This window comes from Mus musculus, chromosome 15, assembly GCF_000001635.26.
Source record: "Mus musculus strain C57BL/6J chromosome 15, GRCm38.p6 C57BL/6J".
NCBI classification, from domain to species: Eukaryota; Metazoa; Chordata; class Mammalia; order Rodentia; family Muridae; genus Mus; species Mus musculus.
This window is the reverse complement of record NC_000081.6, coordinates 13,709,138-13,718,256: the sequence shown is the minus strand read 5'-3', so window position 1 is coordinate 13,718,256 and position 9,119 is coordinate 13,709,138. Positions and strand designations below refer to the sequence as shown.

Sequence of the window (9,119 nt, the reverse complement as noted above, 5' to 3'; positions counted from 1 at the left end):
TAATGATGCTTCAATCCCACTAGTGATGGAGAACAAACCAGAGGGCAGAGGGAAGGAGGGAACGAGGTGAGAGAGGGGATGAAGAGGCACAGGGCAAGAGGGGAACATGATCAAGTTTTGGGAGGGGACCAGGAGTGAAGCTCTAAAGACCAGCAGAATGAATGGAAATACACAACCTCAGGCGGTGGCAGGTGGGGGCACCTTCTAGAATGGACCAGAGAACCAGGAAGTGAGAGAATCATAAGAGTAAAGAGAGGGACCTTAGATGAAATGCCCAACAATGGGGAGAGGAAACTTGTAGAGTCCACCTCCAGTAGAGATACAGGGCATCAAGGGGAGGGATGGGTTTTCCATTCCATACAGTAAAAACAAAACAAAACAAAACAAAACAAAAACAAAAAAACTTTTTCCTATCTAAAAGATCTGCAAGGACAAAAATGGAGAAAAGACTGAGAAAAGAGGCCCAGTGACTAGCCCAAATTGTGACACATCTCAAGGGGAGGATCCAAGCCTGACATTATTACTGATGCTATGATGTACTTACTGACAGGCGCCTAGCATAGCTGCCCTATGAGAGGCCCAATAAGCAGCTGACTTAGACAGAAGCAGATGCTTACACAAACCAATGGACAGAAGCCGGAGACCCCTGGGGTTGAATTAGGGAAAAGCTGGAAGAAGATGTGGAGGAGGGCAGATCCTGTAGGAAGACCAGCAGTTTCAACAAACCTGAACCCCCAATATCTCTCAGACACTGAGCCACAAACCAGACAACATACATAAGCTGATATGAGGACCCCAACGCATAAACAGCAGAGGACTGCCAGGTCAGGCCTCAGTGAGAGATGATGCACCTAACACTTGAGAGACTTGAGGCCCCAGGGAATGGGGAGGCCTGGTTAGGATTGGGGAGTGTATAGATGTGGGAACATTCTCTTGGAAATAGGGAAGGAGTAATGGGATGTGGAACTGCCTAAAGACAGACAGAACAGGGATAACAACTAGACCGTTGGGGATGGGGAGAGATAATTAAAAAAAGAAAGAAAGAACCTAAATAGATCTAAATAGATGAATTAATAAATTAGAATAGTCTCATAATATCATAATGCAGAAATAAGAATGCATATGGGTTAATTTCAAAGTTATCCAAAGTATTTATGTTTAGTGAGAAAAAGAGAAAGGGCAGTATTCGGTGATGTTTACGTAAGATTTTAAACTCAGCAAAATAAATCTAAGTAGCAGCAGTTCGGTAATAACTTGATACTTGAAAGACAGAGAGAAATGACATAGAAAATAACACAATTGAATATTTTAAACAGCTATGTTTATTATTTTTAGTATAATGACTATATATGTGTGTTAAGACTTCAAATTGTGCACATGCAATATCTCATGTTTCATAATTATATTTGTGAAGTTTCTAAATTGTCACTAATTTTCATGTATTATAGAATATGTCATCTTGTTCTCATATCTATGAATATATTTTATTCATACATCAAATCTATTTCCTTCCTTGTAAATATATCTTTGCTTATCTGACAGTTTACTCTTGAATAATTAACTAATTAGCTTGCTCATTAAAACATGGTTAATCTGAGTATGCTTTTAGGATTCATATCAAAACTCTATAGTTTCCACTTGTAAAAAGATCATGAAATTTAAAAATAACCTATTACAGTGAAATGAGAGTACGGGATATCCTTGTCACCTATTAGTATGGGATATCCTTGTCACCTGTTCATGTAAGCTCCTAATCTCAATACATATGATCAGCCTGTCAGATAAACTTTGCTTAGCTTTAAAATGCCTTCATATAGACTCTTCTCTACCAGCATCAATAATCCATTTACCTACTCACTCTATGTTCTGTATGCTTCTTCATTAGTACATACATTTGACTTCCTTATGATAATGAAAATCTATATCATATAGATTTATTTTAAAATTAATTTTTTATGATTTTTAAAATAACAGCTTTGTTTTACACACACACACACACACACACACACACACACACACGATTCAAGTAAAATTTTCTTCACCAAAATGGATCATGGGTAGAGTATCTTAAGAAGCTCCAGCAGAGACTGTGCTCATTATTGTAATCAGGATGAAGAGTGAAGGACATAGATGTGTATGAACACAATCAAATACTGAGATACCTAACCTATTTTATTTCAGTTATAGCAAAATTAGGTTATCCACAAAGAATGGTTAAATGAAAACCTAACATAATATTTTCTCTTTCAAAGCCTAGCAAGTCAATGAGGCATTATGTGCTATGATAAAATCCCTGAGGTTAGTAAGTGAAAAAGAGAGGTGACCCATATTGGCTTATGGTTTCAGGAATTTTAGTATGTTATTGCATGGACACAGAGCAATTGGTCTGTGGTGAGGCACCACAGCACAGTAGGGAGCTTGTGACAAAATAGAGAAAGAGGAAGGTTTCAAAATCTACTTTAAAGCTAGTGATACGATGATCAGCTGCCTCTATACAGAATCCCTTGCTTAAACAGTGGTAACCAGCCTGGAGTTCACCAGGCTGGAGAGAGAGCTACTTAATAGCACAGGTGGTTATGTATTTGAAGTTGTTTTTCTTCTTAGTTATCTTTCCATCCCAGTTATAAAATACCATCACTAAGGCAACATTTTTCGTTCTGTTTTTTAATTAGATATTTTCTTTATTTACACTTCAAGTATTATCCCTTTCCTTGTTTAGCCTCAAAAAAAAAATAAATAAATAAACCCCTATCCTATCCCCCCCTTCATAGGACCAAGGGCCTCTCCTCCCTTGATGTCCAACAAGGCCGTCCTCTGCTACATATGGGGCTGGAGCCATGGGTCCCTCCATTTGTACTCTTGGTGGTATATATATATGAATGAAAGTGAAAGAGAGAAAAAGAGAGAGGGAGGGAGGGAAGAAGGGAAAGGGTGTTTTTTATTTGTCCTTATGATTCCAGAAGGATAAGGGTCCCTCATTGCAGTGAGGCCAAAATTAATTAATTAATTAATTAATTAATTAATTAATAAGCAAGCAAGCACAGCTGTGTTGTGCCCACCTCGTCCGGCAAGGAAAAATGGAACAGGGTCGGATTCTTCTCAACAGCTTTATTCCAGGAACGCCTCGATGCTACAGGAACACCAGGAACTCAGGGAGGACTCCTTATATACACCCCAGCACTGGGGAGGGCTATGTGTCCTCCTGGGATTGGTCAGACTGCTGGCACTTTAATTTGCATGCACCTGCTCGGGAGGGGTTGGCGCCAGATTCGGGCTAGCGCCTGCGCAGAGGTGTTGTTTACAGCGAAGGTGTATTGGAGACCTGCGCCATCTTTTAGGTGCTGGCTGCCTACATCTCCCCCTTTTTTTGTTTAATAATATGATGCTGGACTAGGTCTGGGCAAGTCTGTCTATTGGCTCCTGTCTTAGGTCTATCCTTTAATGTCACAGCCTTACCCGTCCTAGGGTTACCCTATCACCTCCAGGCCCCATGTCTTAGGTTGGTCTGTGCATAAGGAAAGTTGCCTGTCACTGGATACCGTGGATCTGTGTGACTACAACTGCCAGACGACCTAGGGCGAACTCTTAATTTTTTAAAGAGGCCAGCCAAACATTGGGAGATGCGCCATCTTTAATCGCCATCAATGCTTGGTACACCACTGCCTTATACTGAGCGTGCTCTCATTTGAATCAACACAATAGCCATATACAAAAGACACAACCCAGGAGGACCACTGCCCCCCCCCCAGGCCAACATTCCCGCCCATTCCTTAAAACATGAGAAGGCATTGGTGATCCAGGAGGTGCAGTCCCCCAAGGTAACAGGGTCCAGTCGAGTGCTGTTGTTTGGCAATCTGGAGGAGCAGCTTTCTGGACAACTGCTCTGCTTTAGCTGACCAATTTCCTACTCAGATAAGAGGCGACTCTGTTCAAGAGACTGAGAGAAATTAGCTTGTACAACTTTATACAATTCTTCAACCTGTTCTTGAACAAAGTCTATTAAATAAGAGAGAGTCCCATCTGCTTTGATATGACTGAGGAGGCATACATGACAAAATGTGGCCTCAGCTTTTGCTACAAGTGTATTCCTCAGAGTTTGGAGGACAATAATAGATGTACCAAGTATAATTATGTTGTGGACAATATTGACCATCTCTATCCTAATTTCTTGGTGAATGAACTCATTCTCAAACAGAAGCAAAGATTTGAGGAAAAGAGGTTCAAATTGGACCACTCAGTGAGTAGCACCAATGTGCATAGGTGGCAAACATTTCAAAATCTACTATAGGCACAAAGGTGGGAAGTTTCACAATTACAGCAGTATACCCTGCAAACACTCTGCTAAAGAACATGTCCTTCCGGAACTATTACAATCTATATCTCTGTCGGGGGGAGCAGTTTTCGCGTCAGCCTCTCTGGTACCCAAATCGGGTGTTCTTGACCCTGTGGAAAAACACAAACAGCTCCCCTGGATCTTGAAATAACAGGATCTGGGCCATAGCATTTTCCAGTTAGGACATCTTTCCATTTGACATCCTGTTTAAGGATAGGCGAGGTCATGGCATGCCTATCTGCAGCCGAACGACCATGTTTGTCCAGAATTAAAAATTTAAAGTAAAGAGGGCTAAAGATAATTGTTCTTTGGGTGGCTGGCCATCGGCGATTCCCCCTTTTTTATTTGTAATAGTTCTTTTAAGGTTCGATGTGCTCTTTCCACAATGCCTTGGCCCTGTGGATTGTAGTGAAGGCCAGTAGAGTGACTAACCTGCATTATTTTGCAGAAGGTTTGGAATGATTTTGATGTATGTGTGGGGCCATTATCAGTTTTTAAACTATCTGGCTTTTCCCAAGCTGCCCAGGCTTCTAGACAATGGCCAACCTAGTTGCGGGATTTCTCACCGGACATGGGGGAGCTATAAATAATTGTTTCATTTCTAATTCTTTTACTAGCTTAATATAGGCTTCATCTAAACTTTCTTTATTCTTTGAGGCAAGAAGGATATCATCTATATAATGTACTATCCTTAATTTTGGGAATGCATCACAGACAGGTTGTAGGGCTTCTCCTATAAAAAGTTGACACATAGTAGGACTGTTTGTCATCCCTTGAGGTAAAACTATCCACTGATACCATTTATCAGGCTCTTCATTATTTAAAGAAGGAAGAATAAAGGCAACGCACTCGCTATCACACAATGAAAGGGGAATAGAGAAAAAAAAACAATCCTTAATATCAATGATTATAATAGGCCACTCTTTGGGCAAACTAGAAAGTAGGGGCAGACCCCTCTGTATGGGGCCCATAATCTGCATTTGATTATTAATGGCTCGAAGATCATGCAGGAGCCATTTGCCTGATTTTTTCTTAATCACAAATATGGGTGTATTCCAAGGTGACTAATGGAGTCCTTTTCTCATTTTCAGGGCATTGTCTTCCAAAATGTCCTCTCTGGCCACATTTACAACAAGTATCATTATTAGATCTACCCAATTGTACTACAGCTGCCGCCAAGCCTGCATTGGTTAACGGGCCCCCTAGTTCTCTGCAAACCTTCATCCAAACTTCTAAACCTTTATGTTTATAGGGTGTAATAGCTGCTCTACACTCCTTAGTGCATTGCTCATACACTAGCTGTTTTACCAAGGGCATAGCTGTATCAGGGTCTCCAAAAATTCTAGTGACTGCTTCAACGAGGCATGGTACAAAATCTGAAAATGGTTCTGTGGGACCCTGAAAGATTTTTGTAAGATTGTCCGAGACTGCACCTTTGTTCGGCAATGCCTTCCAGGCTTTAGTAGCTACCTCATTTATTTGGGCATAGACTGCTTCAGGATAATTTGTTTGATCTAAAGCAAAACGTCCTAAACCCAGAAGCATGTCTGCATCCCAATGTCTCTGAGAATCTTGTCCTGTGGCTAAATTTGCTGCTGCCTGACTGTTTGCATATTCATAGGACAAGGACTTCCTGTCTAAATACTGTCCAGACAACAAACAAGCCTGCGTAATATTATTCCAGTCCCCTGGGGTGAGGCAATATCTAGCAAGCGCCTCGACCTGTGCAACTACAAAAGCTGCACTCACCCCGTAGGTATGGACTGACTCAGCCAGTTGCTTAATAGTTATGAAATCTATTGGCTCATGATACCATCTTCCCTGGCCATCTAAGAAGACAGGGAAAGTCGTCCAACTTCCTTCCAAACGTCTGGGCAAAAGGAGGTACCTTGTTTACCAGCTTTTGTGGATTCCTTTTTTCCTGTATACTCAGGGTTAAGAGGTGGAGTGGTTGGCACTTTCGATTTTACTCTTTTGCCAGCCGACCCCCCCCACCCCACCCCCCGTTTTTTAAAGGATTGGTTTTGTATGACCAATCTGTATCATACCTATCCCTCTCATGCCGAGCTGCCTCTTCTTCTAGGTGAGCTTCCTCTTCTTTATCAAGCTCTGAGTCACTGGAGTCAGAACTTGCTGAACTTATTGTTAAGTCTTTTAATGAGGGATATATTTTTGCTATTTCCTTTTCTTTCTCATTATTTCCTTTTCCTTTTGAATTTGCCGTTTCTCCCTTCTCCTTTTCTCTCTCTTTTTCGCCCCTTTTCTTTCTTTTGCTTATGTGTTTCCTATCTTCCTCTGACATACTTTCTTGTTGTTCCGTGTGAATTTTCTGACCTGCCTTAACTGCTTCTATCAAACAAAAGCAGAGGTCAGAAATTACAAAAAACAAAACCACAATGCTAAGAGCTTCCCACATTGGATCCACGGGTGAGAAAAACATATCCCTCCTTTTAACCTGGGATCAATTTGGGAGACTTACCGGTACCGCCGTTCCTCAGTTGAAGAGTTCTGAATCCACGAGATCCTCAGGTCCCTGTGCAGGCCACCAATTTGTTGCACCCACCTCGTCCGCAAAGGAAAAATGCAACATGGTTGGATTCTTCTCAACAGCTTTATTCCAGGAACGCCTCGATGCTACGGGAACCCCGGCAACTCAGGGAGAATTCCTTATATACACCCCAGCACTGGGGAGGGCTATGTGTCCTCCTGGGATTGGTCAGTCTGCTGACACTTTAATTTGCATGCACCTGCTCAGGAGGGGTTGGCACCAGATTCCAGCTAGCGCCTGTGCAGAGGTGTTTTTTAAGGTACTGGAGACCAGTGCCATCTTTTAGGCACCAGCTGCCTACACAGGTGGAGCAGCACCTGAGTTCACACACTATACTAAGTTTCTGGGTTAATATCCACTTATCAGTGAGTACATTTCATTTGAGTTCTTTTGTGATTGGGTTACCTCACTCAGGATGATGCCCTCCAGGTCCAACCATTTGTCTAGGAATTTCGTAAATTCATTCTTTTTAATAGCTGAGTAGTACTCCATTGTGTAAATGTACCACATTTTTTGTATCCATTTCTCTGTTGACCAAAGTGTGGACACTTTGCTCATTCTTAGAATTGGAAACAATCACCCATGGAAGGAGTTACACAGACAAGGTTTGGAGCTGAGACAAAAGGATGGTCCATCTAGAGACTGCCATATCCAGGGATCCATCCCATAATTAGCCTCCAAACAATGACACCATTGCATACACTAGCAAGCCTTTGTTGCAAGGACGGTGATATAGCTGTCCCTTGTGAGACTAGGCCGGGGCCTAGCAAACACAGAAGTGGATGCTCACAGTCAACTATTGGATGGATCACAGGGCCCCCAATGGAGGAGCTAGAGAAAGTATCCAAGGAGCTAAAGAGATCTGCAACCCTATCGGTGGAACAACATTATGAACTAACCAGTACCCCAGAGCTCTTGACTCTAGCTGCATATGCATCAAAAGATGACCTAGTCGGCCATCAATGGAAAGAGAGGCCCATTGGTCAGGCAAACTTTATATGCCCCAGTATAGGGGCACGCCAGGGCCAAAAAAATGGGAATGGGTGGGTAGGGGAGTGGGGTGGGAGGGGGTGGGGGACTTTTGGGATAGCATTGGAAATGTAATTGAAGAAAATACATAATAAAAAAAAAAGAAAAAAAAAGAAGAGAGTGGGTTAATCATCAAGTAAAATAGTAAATATTTTTAATAATTGTCACTGACAGATAAGGTGGTTAATGGCATGGTCATACATTTTTAAGCTTCAATCTCATCTCCTTTAGATGACTGTGTATTAATGCTCCTGCCATAATATAATATGTCAACAGTGTAACCATCATCTTTAATAGTATAACTGTACTGAGTTTATAACGCTATCCCAAAGATTGATTTGTGATGACACAATAATATCAATTCTGAGATACCTGCCATGTGGAAATTTTTCAATATGTGAGTGTTTATAAAGGCTCTTATCATTAAATCTGACCTATAATTACAGATTGGTGTTTAAAATGTGGCGTAGAGTCTTTGACCAGAAATGCATTTGAATATCTGAAATAATTTCAAAATTTATCACTAGGTTACCATGAAATTTAAGATCAATTAAATGTAAATGTTAAAACATACAGCCAGAAAGGTTGTCTTTGTAGAAAAAAAAAAGAAAGAAAGAAAATATAAACTTTAAAACTAGAGGTAGGTATTAACACTGCACAAGCCATGAACTCAGCATCCCCCAAAGAGCACTTAGTGAAATACAATCCTCAAAATGCTCTGTGGGGGGTTCAGTCATAGGGTCAAGTCATGTCACAGGATATTGCAAGCCCTATGTTCCTTTGGAGGAATCTGCAAAACAAATACTATAGAATAGAGGCTTGGAAATGCTACAGTTAGAAGAAAAAAATATTTCCTTTGAATGACCACATGTTTTCCACACCAGCCTAAAAAAAGAACCTGTGTTCATAAACAACTACACATAAACCTCTTCAAGGAAAGTAGCTCTGTTAGGTTTTAATTCTCTTTTAAGCTTATTAAAAAGAGAGTGAGTTGAAATAACTATTCTCACCAACTCTAAAAAAAATAATAATAATAATAATTGTCAGTGCTTGGCATTGGAGTTCTGTTAGTTTCTATCACACTGGCAGCTGTCTGCCATCTCCCTGTCTTTCCTGCTTGGGTACCAACGAAATTCCCCAGAGGTGTTGGTCCATCTTCTATTCTTCTCACTCCTGAACCTGGAAACAGATTTAGAATAAAAGAAAGAG

At 41.0% G+C, this 9,119-nt stretch overlaps 1 pseudogene; it reads left to right on the top strand.

Moving 5' to 3' along the window:
* On the top strand, window positions 4,014-4,285 carry Gm18714 (predicted gene, 18714; annotated as a pseudogene).